We start from the raw sequence: 19804 nt of genomic DNA, 5'->3' as shown, positions 1-19804 counted from the left end.
CATGTACAGCGCAGGCACGGGAACATTCTCTAAGGCCTTTGCCAGCTTTATGGCTCCCCAGCAAGACTGTGTCACCGCTCCCCAGTCAAGGCTGAGTTGGCGGGAGCACTGTAAAAGGATGGTGAGGGAGTACGTAGCCGATCGCACGACCGTCCTCGGTGACGCCTCTGCCCCCTACAACTACTGGGTGTTGAAGCTGGACACGTGGCCTGAACTCGCGCTGTATGCTCTGGAGGTGCTTGCTTGTCCTGCGGCTAGCGTCTTGTCAGAGAGGGTGTTTAGTGCGGCTGGGGGAATCATCACGGATAAGCGTACCCGCCTGTCAACCGACAGTGCCGACAGGCTTACACTCATCAAGATGAACAAAGCCTGGATTTCCCCAGACTTCTCTTCTCCACCAGTGGACAGCAGCGATACCTAAGCAATACGTAGGCTGCACCCGCGGATGGAAGCATCGTTCTCTATCACCATCAAAAACGGGGACATTTTTGCTTCATCAATCTGTGTATAATATTCCTCCTCCTTCTCCTGCTCCTCCTCCTGAAACCTCACATAATCCCGCCGAACGGGCAATTTTGCTTAGGCCCACAAGGCTCAGTCATATAATTTTTGTAAACAATTTTTATAAGTTTCAATGCTCATTAAAGCGTTGAAACTTGCACCTGAACCAATTTTTATTTTAACCAGGCTGCCTCCAGGCCTAGTTACCAATTAAGCCACATTAACGAAAGCGATTAAAGGGTTTCACCTGCCCTCTTGGTTGGGCATGGGCAATTTTTCTGATGTACATTAGTACTGTTGGTACACCAATTTTTGGGGGTCCTCGCCTACAGTGTAATCCAATTAATTTTTTGCCCACCTGCATTACAGCTGACGTTACATCAGCTGTGTTGGGCACTGCAATGGGATATATTTATGTACCGCCGGTGGGTTCCAGGGAGCCACCCATGCCGTGGGTCCACAGGGAGTTGTTACTGCATGTGTCCACTTCTAAAGAACCCCAGTCTGACTGGGGCATGCAGTGTGGGACCAAGCCCACTTGCATTAAACATGACATTACCTCAGCTATGATGGGCAATGCAATGGGATATATTTATGTACCGCCGGTGGCTTCCTGGCACCCACCCATGCTGTGGGTCCACACGGAGTTGTAACTGCATGTGTCCACTTCTAAAGAACCCCAGTCTGACTGGGATATGCAGTGTGGGCTGAAGCCCACCTGCATTTAATCGGACGTTACCTCAGCTGTGATGGGCACTGCAATGGGATACATTAATGTACAGCGGGTGGGTTCCAGGGAGCCACCCATACTGTGGGTGCACACGGAATTCCCATTGCGGAGTTGTACCTGCCTGTGACAATTTATAAAAAACCGCGGTCTTACTGGGGCATGCAGACACCTTGACAGAATGAATAGTGTGTGACACATAGGTTCCCCATTGCTATGCCCACGTGTGCAGCTCCTGATGGCGGTGGCACAGGATTATATTTCTCATTGCTTCTGTACAGCATTGTGGGCTATCGCCCCGCCCCTTTTAAAGAGGGTCGCTGCCTAGCCATGCCAACCCTCTGCAGTGTGTGCTTGCGGTTCCTCTGGCAGACGCACTTATAAATAGACATGAGGGTGGTGTGGCATGAGTGCAGCTGAAGGCTGCGCAGGGACACTTTGCTGTGCGCTGTGGACACTGCGTCGTGCGGTGTGTGTGGGGGGGGGGGGTTGGTGAGCATGTAACCCAGAAGAAGTGGCAGCGGAGTGTCATACAGGCAGTGATTGTGCTTTGTTGGCGGTAGTGTGGTGCTTAGCTAAGGTATGCATTGCTAATGAGGGCTTTTCAGAAGTAAAAATTGTTGGGAGGGGGGGGGCCCACTCTTGCCGCTATTGTGGCTTAATAGTGGGACCTGGGAACTTGAGATGCAGCCCAACATGTAGCCCCTCGCCTGCCCTATCCGTTGCTGTGTTGTTCCCATCACTTTCTTGAATTGCCCCGATTTTCACAAATGGAAACCTTAGCGAGCATCGGCGATATACAAAAATGCTCAAGTCGCCCATTGACTTCAATGGGGTTCGTTACTCGAAACGAACCCTCGAGCATCGCGATAATTTCGTCCCGAGTAACGAGCACCCGAGCATTTTGGTGCTCGCTCATCTCTAATACTTATGTGTTGGCTGGTTGGGGTGCTTTTAAGACTCCTATGGATTTTTTCCTTTTTATAGGTTTCTACCATACTGTCGATTTCCAAATGAAATATTAACAATTGAATTTAATAACTTATAGATACATTTTTTTTATTTAATATTGCAGTAGAACAATCTCACAATTGTAGATATCAGTTTGAAGCTTCTAGCACTAATATGCAAAAAAAAGTATTTTTTTGTTCCTCCTGAAATTATGTCTTAGGCCTCGGACAGACGGGCATTTTTTCGCGCGATTTACGCATGCGATCTGCGCATAAATAGAACCATTGCTTCGCAATGGCATCAGACACGTGGCCGTTTTTTATGTGGATGTCCGATAAATTATAGGACACGAGGAATTGCAGATCGCGCCTATCTGCGATTTGCGATTCCTTGTGTTCTATTATATGCGCTCAATGGGGCCGGCGGCAGCAGCGCCGACCCTATTGAGAACATATACTACAAAGATCATTCTCCTCTGCCACAGCTGTTACAGAACGATGTTCGCCCATTGAATTCAATGGAGCCGGCAATACAGCTATTGAATGACAGCTGAGAGCTGCCCCTGATTGGTCCCTGCGCTGAGCCAATCAGAGGCAGCACTCACTCACCCATTGATGAATTCATGAATGGGTGAGTGAGAGCTGCCTCTGATTGGTGAGGGCTGTGACCAATCAGAGGCAGCCCATTCAGCAGGCGGGGATTTTAAATCCCCGCCTGCTGAATACTACGCAGAGCAGTTCAGGAGAACTGCCGGCCAGCCACGGCTAAACTCCAGCTGCAGGGACAAGGTGAGTATATATATATTTTTTTATTTTTACACATTTTAGGATAATTTTCAGGGAAGGGCTTATATTTTTAAGCCCTTCCCAAAAATTCATCCCGCGCTCACCGGTAGCCCATTGCTTTCAATGGGCGAACATCGTTCTTCTCTGCCACAGAATGATCTTTGTAGTATATGTTCTCAATGGGGTCGGCGCTGCTGCCGCCGGCCCCATTGAGCGCATATATTAAGACACAAGGAATCGCAGATAGGCGCGATCTGCGATTCCTCGTGTCTGCCCGTTTCGCCGAAACACTGCTAGCTGCAGATTTTTCGGCCCCAGTCACGCGATTTGCGGATTCATAAAGCCCTAGAGGTAACGGCTTTCAGAGAAATGACACTGTCAGTGATGCTATTAATTCCTATGCAGCATAAAAGAGAATATATTCTATTTGGTTTTTCAAAAGAAATATCTTGATAATAAAACATGATATGGGGCAAATAATGTGATGCCAACTTTCAGTAAGCTGACATGCAAAACCTTGAATTATATATATAATCTTAAGAAACTCAACAGAAGACAAAAGAATCCATTGAGTAGCTTTGTTTTATTTAATTTATTTTTCCCTGTTTTACTTGGTAATGTTAGCACAAAATAGATTTTCCAACTGTGAAATTCTTATGGGTTTTAAAAAAGAATGATGCAAACTTCATTCACAGCAGGCAATTTCTAGCAGGTTGGGTACATAATTCACTTTTCTATTTAAGATTTAGTTACCTTTCCTAAAGCTCAACACATGGTAATATGTATAATAAAGGTAAAGGATATTTTTAACATAATTAGAAAAGATGCTGCTGGCAATAATTAATGTTTTGTTAAATATATTAGGTCTCATAGAAAGTTATGTTTAATTATAAAATATAGTTTGACGTATAAAAAAAACAACCCTTTGCGTAATGCATTCAGTATAAAGAGGAGAATGAGAACTTTAAAATACTATACAAGAAAATAGAGTGGTTTATATTTTGATACAGAAAAGTACTCAAATAATATGTGCAGCACTTTCAGGGTAGAAAGCTCAAGGGGATTGTGAGAAATTACTACTTGACAGGAAGATTGCTATTTACAAATAAAGTCCCATAACACATTCTTAGAGTAGCATTGTAACAAAATGAACACAAAATTTGACAGTGCATCAAAAGAAAGTCATGACTCAAGAAAAGTATTTAGCTTCATGGGAAGGAAGAATCATTACCAAGTTATTCCGTTTTTTAAATGAACTACAACTGTGATCTGTTCTTCATGTTCTTGTTCACTCTATTTGCTGTAATAATGTGGTGTGGGGTATTTCAGGTCACTTCCTTGTCCATTTTTTTCCAGTTTTTTGTTTTCTTTTATCTGTGGGTGGCCGTTTCCTTTTGATATACACTTCACTCTTTCTATAGGTAAACAATTTTTAAATGTGGTTCTTCTGTCTAGGAAATCATGAAAAAGAGCTGCATGAGCTCAGCCTGAAACACATAACTATTTCCTAGATGTGTTCCTTAAAATTAGGCTTAAATAAAACTTTCAGTTTTTGAAGATTTGGGTGCTGGATCCTAAAAGTCCTTTGCAATTGTACTGAAGCTGAAATGGAATTTTTGGGGTTCTTCTGCACCAGCACAGAATATCTGGGTGTCAATGTATCCATATGTGGGTGATTTGTTTCAAATTCTCTTAGATTATATTCAACATAATGTAACAGAGAACGTTAATGCTTGGTATTCCTTTAGTAGTTGCTTAAGGTTGGCTTGATAATTTGTTGCGTAAAGTGATGACACCCGCATTAATCTTTTTTTACACTTATACTTCATCAACATTTGATCCTGAGTTTTGTACAGAAAAAAGTTGTAGCTTTATCTCACATATTAATGATAATAATAATTATTATTATCATCAAAATCACCATCTTCTTCCTCATCAATCATCATCATCATGATCATGGTTAAAACTAATGAACTTTAGTAGTGGAATTGAAAGTTTCACAGCTACAGTATCCATTTACAGTTTCTAAATTTCATTAACTAATATACCCTCTATTTGTCATCTGTTATTGCAGAGCTGAGCATTTAGTAACACTCCCCTACAATAAACTGTGCAGCAGAGCAATCAGTTATAGCAGTAACTACAACATCTTTCTAAGAGAACACCTTATGTGAAGTTAATGTACTCTGACTTTATTGAAGGTTATATTTTTTTATATTGTATCTATGTATTATGTCATTTTTTTATTTTTCCAATGAGAAATCTCATGGTAAGGAAAGTATCAATGTTAGCTTGAACCTAATGTTAAAAATATGTTCACAGAAGATCTGAAACTCTGAAAAACATATTTACTTTTTATAGTGAATTTACTGAAATATACTGAAATGTTTTGAAATTGTAATAAGACAGTGGATAATTAAGCATAAGAACAAAGTGCCCACATACTGAAAATAATTTGTACCCTACATTAACCCCTTAACGACTGCCCCATCGGGAAACTACGTCCTCAGAAAGTGGGCATTAATCCTAGAGGACGTAGTTTTATGCATCCTCTTTCGATTGATGCCCATTGGCCTGAGGACGTGACAGCTCCATGCTGTCGGTGCCCGCAGGTAGCCGACAGCATGGAGCTGTCATCCCAGGATGCGGGCAGTCCCCCCCGGCATTGCGATCGGCGCTATCCAATCGATAGCGCCGATCGCAAAAAAGTAAACAAAACTGTGTAAAAAAGTAGTAATTCAGCTGCTCTGATGGATCAGATCCATCACCGCAGCTGAAAATACTCACACGGCTTGTCGGCGGTGTCCCCCAGAGATCTGGTCCTCCCGGACCCGCCGGCGGCCTTCTGCGCATGCGCGCCAGGCGATGACGTCACGCGCAGAAGCCCGGGTGTCCCCGTCAAATTTAAAATCTCCTGGCTCCCGGCTCGTGAAGGTAGCCGGGAACCAGGAGGTGTTACCGGGGACCGCTGTGAGCGGTCCGCGGGCCCGCGATCGCCGCTATCCATTGGATACCGGCGATCGCGAAAAAGTTGAAAAAGTAAAAGAAAAGTGAAGTTTCCCCTCCCCTCATGGAACAGATCCATGATTGGAGGTGAAAATACTCACCCCCAGTCCTCTGCGATGTCCCGATGTCCCGGGACCCGAAATCCCTGTCTGCGCATACGCGCCCGGGCTCAAGCCTCGGGAAGTTCAAAATTCCTCTGCTCCTGGCTGCCATGTGTAGCCAAGAGCAGAGGGATGTCACTGGGGACATGATCACTGTCATCCAACAGTAAAAATAAAAAAAGGGTAAAAAGTAAAAAAAAAAGTTTAAAAAAGCTTGCGTTTCATCTCCCCCCACGGATCATATCCATGAGGGAGGATGAAATGACGTACCTAAGGCCCGCGGATTTATCCGCGGACCTTACTCCAGCTTCTGCGCACGTGCCCGTTGCCAATATGGCAGGCGCATGCGCAAAAGCCGTGGTAATTTAAAATCTCCCTGCTCCTGGCTACAAAACTTAGCCAAGAGCCTGGAGATTTCACGGGGTGCCGCGGTGAGCGGTTCCTGGTCACGTGTTCGCCGTTATCCAATGGATAATGGTGATCACGTAAGAGTAAAAAAAAGTGAAGGTTCATCTCCCCTCACCGATGCAATCGGTGAGAGGAGATGAAACTTTTTACCGGAGGCCTCCGTATTTGCACCCCGACGCAATCTTCTTCCGTGAACTTTCCCGTATTCTGCGCATGCGACCACCGGCAAAACACCGGACACATGCGAAGGAGTCGGGGAGCCCAGGAAACTTAAAATCTCCTTGCTCTCAGCGACCATCGGGGGGATACATGGTTTTATTGCCCCATGTACCCATCCCAACCAGCCTCCGTAATTACCCCTGTCTTTGGAAATACCACACAGTTCACATTATTACTTTTATCTAAGATTTGGGGAACGCCGAAAAGGGCGTGGAGGGGGGGGGGGGGGGGATATTTTTAGGGAGTCAATTTTTATTCCGTACAAATGAGCAATGGGGCCTGGGATTTATTCAGTTGAGCCCTGCAATCCAACGGGTGTTCCCTCCTTTATAGGCCTTGCCATGTTTCCTGTAAGTAGATTAGGGCCACAATGGGTATGTTTCTGAACACGGGACAAACGGGGGTATCCATTTTGGGGTGAAGGTCTTCATTCCTATGTACACTGTACAAAAATAAACAGTTTTTAAATTGACAAAATTGCCAAAAAAAATGAAAATCGTAATTTTTTCCTTCTGCTTTGCTTAAAGGGGTTGTCTCGCGGCGAAAGCGAATTTTTTTTTTTAAATGGACCCCTGCATTATGCCCTGTGAAAAACAAAGCATTTGTTAGTTTTTAAAAAGCACATTGTGCTTACCTGCATCAGCGTTCTGCTGCTTCTTCATTTCTTCTTTTAAGATGGCGCCGCTGGTCTTCTCCCACGGTGCACCGCGGGTCTTCTCCCATGGTGCACCGTGGATTTTCTTCTCCTTCCTTGCGTTCCATTGCCGATTCCAGCCTCCTGATTGGCTGGAATCGGCACACGTGATGGGGCGGAGCTACGATGACGACGCGGTGACCAGCTCTCCGGCACAAGCGGCCCCATTCACCAGGCAGAAGACCGCACAGCGCAAGCGCGTCTAAAAACGCCAGAAGACAGCGAAATTAGACGGAGCCATGGAGACGAGGACACCAGCAACGGAGCAGGTAAGTGAATAACTTCTGTATGGCTCATATTTAATGCACGATGTATATTACAAAGTGCATTAATATGGCCACACAGAAGTGTATAACCCCACTTGCTGCCGCGAGACAACCCCTTTAAATTTATTCAAATACTGTGGAGTCAAAATACGCAATACACCCCTAGATGAATTCATTAAGGGGTCTAGTTTTTAAAATGGGGTCATTTGTGGGGGTTCTTTATAGTTTTGGACGCTCAATGGCTCTATAAGTGGGCAATGGGGCCTGGAATTTATTCCGTTGTACCCTAAAATCCAACGGGTGCTCCTTCCATTATAGGCCTAGCCATGTGTCCTTTAAGTAGATTAGGGCCACAAGAGGTATGGTTCTGAACACGGGACAAACAGGGGTATCAATTTTGGGGTGAAAGTCTTCATTCCTATGTGTGCTGTACAAAAAAAACTGTTTTTAAATTGATACAACTGCCAAAAAAATGAAAATTGTAATTTTTTTCCTACTGCTTTGCTTAGATTTATTCAAAAACTGTAGTGTTAAAATACACAGTACACCCCTAGATAAATTCGTTAGGGGGTCTACTTTTCAAAATGGGGTCATTTGTGGGGGTCTCTGTCGTTTTGGCCGCTCAAGGGCTCTACAAGTGGGCAATGGGGCCTAAATCACCTTCATGCTAAATTTCTGTTCTGAAAGCCACCGACTACTCCTTTCATTTTGGGCCCCGTTGTGCATCCAGACAAAAGATTTGGGCCACAATGGGTATGTCTCTGAACACGGGAGAAACAGGGGTATCCATTTTGGGGTGCAAGTCTTCATTCATGTGTGTGCTGTACCAAAAAAACAGTTTTTAAAATGACAGAATTGCCAAAAAAACGAAAATCACAATTTTTTCCTTTTGCTTTGCTTCAATTCATTCAAAAACTGTGGGGTCAAAATGTGCAGTACACCCCTAGATAAATTCGTTAAGGGGTCTAGTTTTCAAAATGGGGTCACTTGTGGGGGTTCTCTTTGGTTTTGGCCACTCAAGAGCTCTACAAATGTGCTATGGGGCCTAAAACGCCTTCAAGGAAAATCTATGTTCTGAAAGCCACCGACTACTCCTTTCGTTTTGGGCCCCGTTGTGCATCCAGACATAAGATTAAGGCCACAATGGGTATGTCTCTGAACACGGGAGAAACAGGGCTATCCATTTTGGGGTGAAAGGCTTCATTCATGTGTGTGCTGTACAAAAAAAGCAGTTTTTAAAATGACAGAATTGACAAAAAAACGAAAATCACAATTTTTTCCTTTTGCTTGGCTTGAATTCATTCAAAAACTGTGGGGTCAAAATGGGCAGTGCACCCCTAGATAAATTCGTTAAGGGGTCTAGTTTTCAAAATGGGGTCACTTGTGGGGGTTCTCTTTGGTTTTGGGCACTCAAGAGCTCTACAAATGTGCTATGGGGCCTAAAACGCCTTCAAGGAAAATCTATGTTCTGAAAGCCACCGACTACTCCTTTCGTTTTGGGCCCCGTTGTGCATCCAGACATAAGATTAGGGCCACAATGGGTATGTCTCTGAACACGGGAGAAACAGGGCTATCCATTTTGGGGTGAAAGGCTTCATTCATGTGTGTGCTGTACAAAAAAAGCAGTTTTTAAAATGACAGAATTGACAAAAAAACGAAAATCACAATTTTTTCCTTTTGCTTGGCTTGAATTCATTCAAAAACTGTGGGGTCAAAATGGGCAGTGCACCCCTAGATAAATTCGTTAAGGGGTCTAGTTTTCAAAATGGGGTCACTTGTGGGGGTTCTCTTTGGTTTTGGGCACTCAAGAGCTCTACAAAACTGCTATGGGGCCTAAAACGCCTTCAAGCAAAATTTATGTTCTGAAAGACACCGACTGCTCCTTTCATTTTGGGTCCCGTTGTGCATCCAGACATAAGATTAGGGCCACAATGGGTATATTTCTGAACACGGGAGAAACGGGGGTATCCATTTTGGGGTGTAAATCCTCATTTTCATGGGTTCTATAGGAAAAAAATATATCTTTAAAATGACATATTTGCAAAAATATGAAATTTTATTTTTTCTCCCCTAAATTGAACTAATTCCTGAAAAAAACTGGTGGGGTCAAAATACTCATGACACCTCTCAGTGAATACATTAAGGGGTGTAGTTTTTTAAATGGGGTCATTTGTGGGGGTATCTATTATTCTGACACTTATGAGCCTTTGCAAACTTGGCTTGGTGCAGGAAAACAAAGTGCTCCTCAAAATGCTGAAAAGTAATGTTAAATTTGTACGTCCTCTAAATGGCTAAAAAAAACACAAAAGTTTTTCAAGTGTGCATTCAGAATAAAGCAAACAGATGGAAATACATATCTTATCAAAAATTTGTACAGTATGTTTGGACATATTTGAGATATTACGGTTGAAAATGTGAAAAAATGACAATTTTTTCAACATTTTTCCAATATTGGTACTTTTAATAAATATACACAAATTATATCGGTCTCTTTTTACAACCTAAATGAAGTACAACATGTGGCGAAAAAACTGTCAGAATCACTTGAATATGTAAAGCCTTTACGGAGTTATGCTACGTTGAACGACGCATGTCAGATTTCCAAAATTTGGCTCCGTCACTAAGGCGCAAACAGGCTTCGTCACTAAGGGGTTAAAGGGAGCCTGTCATTAGGTTTCAGTGCTATTAACCAAAACCATATTGTAATATATCTTTATAAAGATTCCCAAGTATAATCTGAAGAATTATGCTGTAGAAAAACAACTTTCAAAGTGCTGCACACTGTATGCAAATTATTTGAAGAGAGACATTTTGGTAAAGCTGAGATGTAAAAAAAATCAGGCAGTCAACAACATGACTTTCCAGACTTGATTAACATTTCCCATGCCATGCTTTGTCATTCAAAGTCCACTGAGTATCTCACACATTCGCCATTGCACTGTACTTCCACAACCTGCTAAGTGATGTCCACCAGCTTTATTTGTGTACTGAGCAATGCTTTGGTTTATCAGCCAGGTAATATAGGGGTATACAGAAACATTTTTATTTCATATATTGCAATGTGGTTAGTTAATAGCGCTCAAAACTAGTGACAGGTTCCCATTAACCTTCTTATATCACAAGCAATTTTGGCTATGAAGACCAACAGTAATATTTGTTTTTGCTTTTCCACGGTTCCCACTTTTTTGCATTAACATTTGTATGTAGCTTTTTTGGGACAAGCCACATTTTTGTAGGAGCCAATTTGGGGCACATATAATATTAGCAGTTATTTTATATATTCTTAGAGAAAAACAAAAAATGTACTGCAACAAAATAATGTGTTAAATGCATTATTTAGTGTGAATCTTGACCCCAAATTAACCATATTATTTCAAATGCTAAATATGCTGCAGATGTTGAAAAATGTGGATGTTGGGGGCGGAGCCTGACCGCAGAGAGAGATGGCCGCACGGTAAAGCTGCTCCATCGCAGAGGCAGTTATACAAGCACCCCGCTGCAGCTATCATCTTCCGACATGGGGAAACTCAGTAAGGAAAGGAGCGGAGACCCCTCGGGAATCTTTTTGATAACTTCACCCTTAGATCATTTGCACAACTACATGTTATGTACCTGTTCCCTCACAGAGATATCTATAAATATCTTCAGTTAAGGCACTTACTTTCTTCACTGCCTCCTCAGAACAAAAGTCCACTCACAAGCTATGAAGCATACTTTTATGGCAAGAAGAAACCAAGTAAGGGTATAACTAAAGCCTATGAGGGCCTGGTGGTGACCCCGCATCTCTCCAAGCTGCCATGTATGGAGAGATGGGAACAAGAACTGCAATGTTCATTCAGTAATGAGCAGTGGTCCCTAGCGACCCAACTCAATTCTAAATTCTAAATTGAAACTAACAGAAAACTTCTATATAGGTGGTATTTAACCCCACATCGACTGGCAAAAATATCAGCACAAAATTCTAACATATGCTGGAGATGTAATAAAGAAATTGATTCCCTTCTACATGTGTGGTGGTCATGCAGCGCCATCAGGCCCCTATGGAAGCAAATACATTATGGAATTTGCTCAATCATTCAAACTGATCTTGAGTGGGAGCCAGGCACAGCATTACTCTCATTGGGGCTTAAGAGATGTGATCATGGGGATCTTCTGGTTGTCTCGCACCTCCTTACTGCTACAAGGATAGCTATAGCTAGAGAGTGGAGAAGGACTAAAATTCCAGGCATATCTATAATCTTCTCCATGACTCAATACAACTGTGTAATGGAGCATATGATTGCGTCCAAACTAGAATGCCTTGAGAAATATAAAAAACTGTGGCAGAATTGAAGTCCTCGGGCTATACTTGTTAAATCCTCATACTCAACCCAGCTAGCCATTTAGAAACCACCGATTATAATCCTATCTTACTTAATTGAGTTAAATGAGTGGTGAGGCTGGACGCACCCCAACCCCTGACACACACAATTTATTTTTCTTTTTTGGCACTCGGATTCTGACATATGTCAGATCTCAGCTCACATCTTAGGCTGTTAAGGGTGACTAGTTGTTGTCGCCCCTGTTTTCTTGCTCTCCCTACCCCAATTTTGTTCTACTCTTCAATACAGTAAGACCCAAAGGAATGCGCTAACTCTTGGTTGGCATCCCGCAGAGCATGAAGAGCAGAGTGTAATTTTTGAACCCCTACTGTTTCTACCAAGTTTAGAAAGTTTATTGAAATAAAATCTATGAGAACAATTTGTTAAAAACCTATGCGATAGAAACTAACAGCAAGGATTTGATTATTTAGATTATAGATGTATTTTACATCCTTCTCTTTTTCCCTGTGTTATGGCGTTATGCGCTCAGCTCATATCTATCATAGTGTGCTTCGTTCAATAACTATGTAAATCTGAGACAATTGAATTGCATTTACTGTATTTTTGAACTCTACTCCTATTGAAAACTTTAATAAAGTACTTGTTAAAGAGATGGAATGGAAGCCCAAGGTTTATACAGCATAAGCCCTCAGTCACACTAGTGTTTTTTTGCGCACGAATAGGTGCAAAAAGATCGCCCCTCACGTGTGACAAAACGTCACTTGAACAGGGGAAGGGAGGTAATAGGGCGGGGGAGGTGAGTAGGAGTAGGGGGTAGGGATCTAAGGTAAAGGATCAAATCCAATTCGCCTTTAATTTAGTGTCAGAGTATACATCAGAGTTGGAAGAAGATTATAAAGTAGTCTCTCATCACCTATGGAACCTCTCTAGGGCCTAGAGTCCAACCAGGGCCTCCAAGTCTCCTCGAATTGTCCCACCCTGTCCTGCCTATAATCAAACAGTTTTTGATAAAAACAGTGTTCTGAGAGAATCTGCGATATATCTGTTGATGAAGGAGTAGAGTTTGAATTCCAATTCCCAGCAATCAGCAGTTTGGTGGCTAGGAGGCTATGTATAATTAATTTTCTAATATTGGATGGGATATGATCAACCCCTATCAGGAAAACCGCCATTTCAGGAGATAGAGGAACTCTATATCTAGTCACCCTCTGCATCAAAGAGGATAGATCCTGCCAGGCGCCCCGTATATATGGGCAACTCCAGAAGATGTGAAGGAGAGATCCTCGACCCCCACAGCCCTTCCAACATCTGTCGGACAACTCTTGGAAGAAATCCGAGAGCCTGACCGGGGATCTATACCATCTTGTGATCACTTTATTATGAACCTCCAGTAAAGTTGCACATGAAGAGGCTTTCATTAACCATCTGTGTGCCAAGTTCTATTGGTTTGATGAAAAGGAGCGCCCAAGTTCCTTTTCCCAGTTCAGGATGTGTACTTTCTTATTTGCATTAAAGGGGTTGTCCCGCGCCGAAACGGTTTTTTTTTTTTTTCAACCCCCCCCCCCGTTCGGCGCGAGACAACCCCGATGCAGGGGTTAAAAAAGAACACCGGAGAGTGCTTACCTGAATCCCCGCGCTCCGGTGACTTCTTCCTTACCTGCTGAAGATGGCCGCCGGGATCTTCACCCTCGGTGGACCGCAGGGCTTCTGTGCGGTCCATTGCCGATTCCAGCCTCCTGATTGGCTGGAATCGGCACGTGACGGGGCGGAGCTACAAGGAGCCGGCATCCAGCACGAGCGGCTTCATTGAGGAAAGAAGAAGACCCGGACTGCGCAAGTGCGGCTAATTTGGCCATTAGACGGCGAAAATTAGTCGGCTCCATGGAAACGAGGACGCTAGCAACAGAGCAGGTAAGTGAAAAACTTCTTATAACTTCTGTATGGCTCATAATTAATGCACAATGTACATTACAAAGTGCATTAATATGGCCATACAGAAGTGTATAGACCCACTTGCTGCCGCGGGACAACCCCTTTAATATCAAATTCTCCTTCACCACAGAATGTCTCATATATGGTTTTGAGATTTAATTTATAAGGGGAGGAATCAAATATGAATTTGTATAAATATACCGGTAGTGATAGTTTTAAGGATGGAAGGGATGTCCGTATGCTACATATTTGGGAGTAAAGAAAAATTTCACAATCTGGGGGATCATATTCTACTTGTAGATCTTTAAAGGATTTTAACTTGTTACCATCAGCTATGTCTGATACCCAAACAATACCCTTATTTTTCCATCTGCAGGTCTGTAGATTGGAGGTTGTTTTTTACTGTATTTACTCTGTCTGAGTAAGGTCGCCTTCACATGTAGTGTAAATGATGGGGAATTTCTGCAACTGATTTTGCTGCAGAAATTCTACAGCATTTAGTCTATGTCTACATGGGACAGATTTTCTGTGTGAAATCCACTGTATTTACAGTAGCATCAAGGTGGATGAGATTTTCAAAGTCTCACCCACATGCTGTAGAAAACAATCTGCACAAAACCACATCTGAAATTGACACATGGTGCGGAATTTAAACCTCTTATGTCAGTTCCTTGTATATAGTGATCAACTTTGATTACCAGATAAATGATGTTAAAAAGCAAATATCAGCTGTTTCTATAGTTTTTGAAATGAGAGGGATAACGTTGATCTTTATTACAGCTGTTGGTTCACTCCTGTTCATGCAGACACAGCAGAGGTTCACGTACAAGCATTATGATTCTCATGGTTCGTCAAGGGGTTAAAGCTCTCCTGTTAGCAGCTAAATTGATGATCTTAATAGTTTGCTGAGGAGTGAATGTTAAAAGCAAACATGAAACATGTCCATCCCCATACCATTATTTTCTATTAGAGCATTCTCACTACAGAGTTGCACCATTTCATCACTGTCCCTGATCATACCCCACAAGCCAAGATTTCTAGAAACATCAATTTTAATATTTCATACTTCACAAATACATAAACCATGAAACATAAAGAGGTTCTATAACCTTCTACAAGGACATTTTATAAAGATAAATCCTCTTTCGGACACTTACAGTAAATTAAGTCAATGGAGATCATCGAACAAAGTGAGAGACATTTCAAACAGTACTTTCATACATATACATCTTTCATAGTTGCAAGAAAAAGTAAAGTAACCCTTTGAAATCACCTGAATTTCTGCATTTATTACTAATAAAATGTGCTTTGATTGTTACCTAAATCACAGTTATAGACAAATACAATCTAATAAACCAATAAAACGCAAGCTGTGAGGGGCGTGACTTGCCAATGCAGGAGTAAGCCGCGCTTCTGCCGAGCTCCCGGCTCCCCTATAGCACTGACCTGCTAAAAAGCCTGATCCCCGGCACAAAAACCCATCCTGCCCGACAATGGGAAAGAGGAGACCCTCCAGCAAGCCCCGATCAACGGGAGAAGACGATCCGCCAACTATCCAGCGATTCTTCGGAGCGCGAGGTGCGGCGGCTCCCTCCCCCGAGATGGCGCCGGACCATGTGCGCTCCCTCTCTGTTCCCTGCAGTGGCAGCAGCATGGAGCCCCGCGGACGAGCGGCTCTCAACACGGACGGACCCGGCGGTCTCCTGGAGCCAGATAAGTGCCCTCACATGCAGGGAGGACTCTCACCCCAGACAGGCAGCGCAGGTCTCTCCCCTAGTCCCCGCAGCTCCCCTAGTCTCCACAGCCCTGATAAGGAACACAAGACCCGAGACAGTCGTGGCCCCCCGGTGGTCAGTGAGAGAACTGCAGCAGGCACACACTCACCCTCACTGGAACCCAGACAGAGTGTGAAGAATAAAGACTCCAATAGAAAAACACAGGGATCACAAAATATGACCCCCTACGCCGAGAGGTGTAGTAGTCCTGCCCGCCAGGGAAATCCCAGGGGACACTCAAAAACTGCAGCAGTCCACACGACTAGTCCCCCATCATACAGCGACTCCTCGTCAGATGAGGAATGGGATTGGAAAGTGCACTTAAGATCCCTCCCGACCAAGAGAGACTTCCAACGCCTAGAAAATTCGCAAAAGGAATCGCTGTCCCTCATCCAACAAGAACTTAAAAGCATGGGAAACCTCATAAATGTCGTAGAGGAGACGCAAGACGAAGTCCTCTCAACACTCGAGATGCACAGTCAGATCATAAATGCGCAAGCTCAGCAAATGGCGGATATGATGTCCCACCTCGACGACCTCGAAAACCGCCATAGACGCAACAACCTACGCCTGAGAGGCCTCTCAGAGGAAATCGCCCACTCACAATTGGAAGACTGGGCCCGCAACTTCTTCAATTCCCTACTACAGCGCCCAATCGAAATCGATCAGATACACAGAACCCTCGACCAGACGACCCAGGGAAACCAAGAGACATAGTATGCCGCATCCATTTTTTTAGGAACAAAGAGGCCATCCTGAAAAGCGCTCGAGACAGGAAAGATCCCCTCATCCACAACGGCACCCCCATAGCGATCTACCTGGACCTGGCTAGACGCACCCTCCAGCTTCATAGGGCCGTCAGACCGATCCTCGATTTACTGCGCGCCAACAAGATACTCTACAGATGGGGGTACCCCTTCCAGCTATCCGCCTCAAAGAACGGGAAGACAGCGATCTTTCGGTCCCCAGCTGATCTCCCAAAATTCCTCGGCACCCTGGAACTGCCAATGGTCGCGATCCCAGGCTGGCCACTCATCCCAGCACTACCCATCACAGCGCCCAGAACACCCTGGCAGGAGGCTAGGACAAGGCGCCCGAAGAGCAGAAGCCAACCGGCAAGAGGATATTAGATACATGGAGGAGCTGAGAGCCAAAGACGACGACAAATGGTCCAAATACTACGCCCTATGGGAGGTATGGATGACGTTCCGTGGTTCCCCCAGGTTCGAACTATGGCTTGAACATGGGGTCCTGCCCACTTAAACAAACACACAAACCCCGATAGGGGCATTCCTCCAAGACGCTACCTTTCTCTTACCCTATCTTTTCTCTTCCTTTCGCTCTCCACTCACTTCCACTCCCCCCCCCCTAACCCACCCCCCTTCTAGACTTAACCTCGGTCACTCTTTCCTGCTCCCCGTCCCCCTTACCCCACAGTGCTCCTCCCCTTTACACTACATCACCTAGGAGCCGAAGCTCACCCTGAACGGCTCCGGCTCCTACGTATTCCTTAAGGCATCAACATTAGAGATGAGCGAACGTACTCGTTACGAGTACTTACGCACCCGAGCACCGCCATTTTCGAGTACAGCAGTACTCGCGCGTAAAGATTCGGGGGGCGCCGTGGCGGCACGGGGGGTAGCAGTGGGGAGTGGGGGGGGAGAGGGAGAGAGAGAGGGCTCCCCCCTGTTCCCCGCTGCTCCCCCCCGCACCGCCGCGCCTCTCCCCGCCCCCCGGCGCCCCCCGAATCTTTACGCCCGAGTACTGAAGTACTCGAAAATGGCGGTACTCGGGTGCGTAAGTACTCATTACGAGTACGTTCGCTCATCTCTAATCAACATCCAACAAGTGACGCACATAGTTTAATAAACCCAAGTTAGGTGTATCGACGTTTCTTGGCTATCAACCTTAAACTCTGAAGCCTAGCAATAATTAACTAAGCAGCAGAACCTGAGGAGACACGGTTGTCTCATATACACCTGCCCACACACACGGTTCTCTTGTTGGGTCACCGAAGTGACCATCGTAAATGCTACCAGTACTTTTCCAGACGAACATGTTATTTAGACTTCGAGGCTTGTTATTTTGAATGTCACCTTATTGGTTTTCTTATTGTAAAAATCTCAATAAACATATTTTGAAGTAAAACGCAAGCTGTTTTACTGAACATGTCTTTTATTCATAGTTTTTGTATTCAGAGTCCATAGTAATGACTTAGAAGTACAGTAAAGAGTAAGCACAACAAAAGCCAGTATATTTCACATTGTTCATGTCGGAGCCTATGTCAAGTAGATGTAAGATAGTATTTTTTTAGAAACTTTGTAAACTTATTTTAATGTTGCTTAAAGTTACAATACTACTACTCTGACTTAGGCCTTATTCCCACGAGCGCTGTCGGCGCGCACAGAACGCGCTTCTATAGGAACCAACGTGTTGCTATAGAAGCATTCACATGAAAGAATGTTAGATGCGATAAATGTGTGCACCTAACAAAGATAGAACATCTAAGCTCCGTGGTGCATGCAAAGATAGGACCTGACTAGAGATGAGCAAGCCTACTCTGCCACGCCCCTTTTTTGCCCGAACACCGAGGTTTTCAAGTACTTTTGTACTCGGGCGAAAAGATTCGGGGGGCGCCGTGGGTGAGTGGGGGGTTGCAGCGGGGAGTGGATGGGAGAGGGAGAGAGGGCTCCCCCCTGTTCCCCGCTGCTACCCCCCGTGCCGCCACGCCGCTCCCCGAATCTTTTCACACGAGTACTGAAGTACTCGAAAGTCGCGGTGCTCGATCGAGTAAATACCCGAAATGAGTAGATTAGCTCATCTCTAGACCTGACCTATCTGTGGTGCGTGCTTTCCATGGACTCCTTTCGGAGCTGGAAAGCATGCACCATGTACCCCAGATCGTGTGAATGAGCTACTTCAAGTAGCTGGAATTAACCCATTCACTCTCAGATCTCTGTGCTTTAGCTCCTTATATCAAAGTTAACTAAGAGTCTGAGAGCTGAAATATTGAGGCATGAAATTGCCATAACCACTTGCTAGCTTAGTTGAGGAAAGGCATAGTTCGGTGAGCACAAAGTACTCTTATTGCAGAAAATGGAGTTGAAGATGCCTACAATGGTGCAGTCAGCATTGGCATTCTTTTCTGTGAAATACAAAAAGTAGCTCCACCTGGATTCAAGGAAACACCATGTCAATATGACAATGGGTGGAAGAGAAATTGGTCACAATCATGTAGCCATATTAGACATCTCTTCAATATTACTCTCTAAAGTGTTCAATAATTTCCAAAGTGCATCTGTGACCAAAATGCTGTCTTATTATGTCTTTGGGCTGAACCATTTTATACTTAGAAAATATATACTGCAATTTACATTGTCATCCTTTTGAATTTCATCTTTGTATCTTTATCAAAATATTGGCTCATAAATATCCTACCTATAAAAAAAACTTCACTCTGTAAGGTAACTGCTACTTCCTTTAAAGAAACTGCTCCTCCCTGTGAAGTAACTGCTACTCAAATAGTCCTGTTTGTGTTATTACCTTTAGTTTCTTTGGCTCCACTTACTACATTAGCAAAATCGAAGGACATTTCTTGAACTTGTAACCCTCTAACAGCTGTAGTGTATCTGAAGGGAACCAGCCACCACCTGCAATACAACATTAAGTACGAATTACAGAACCATATCTTACTTGTATAGGTTACTATAGACTAAAATATATTCTCCTTTTTAGTCTGGATTGTCCTAAATTGAGAGAGCATGGCCCAACAATAGTTACCTATTTCCATATGTTAGAAAATAATGCTACACAGTTTTGTTGTAAGAAAGTTTCCTTTAGTGACAATCAAACATTTATAACTAGTCAACAGGAAATTGAAGAATTTCACATTGTCTAACGAATGAGTGACATCTTTGATTAGGTTTGGCATATACCGTATTTAGCTAGTTTTATGTCATGCCAGAAGGAAAAAGATGAACTGCAATATTTTTATAGGAATTATGAAGCACTGAATATATTTCTAAATGTTAACTGCAGAATATATAAAACATGGTAACTATTTTAACATTGAAAGCGGAACGATGTTTTAAAATAAATTCTGATTTGTCAACAAAAT

The sequence above is a fragment of the Eleutherodactylus coqui genome, chromosome 9 (assembly GCF_035609145.1).
Source record: "Eleutherodactylus coqui strain aEleCoq1 chromosome 9, aEleCoq1.hap1, whole genome shotgun sequence".
Lineage (NCBI taxonomy): Eukaryota > Metazoa > Chordata > Amphibia > Anura > Eleutherodactylidae > Eleutherodactylus > Eleutherodactylus coqui.
Note: the sequence above shows the minus strand (reverse complement) of the source record.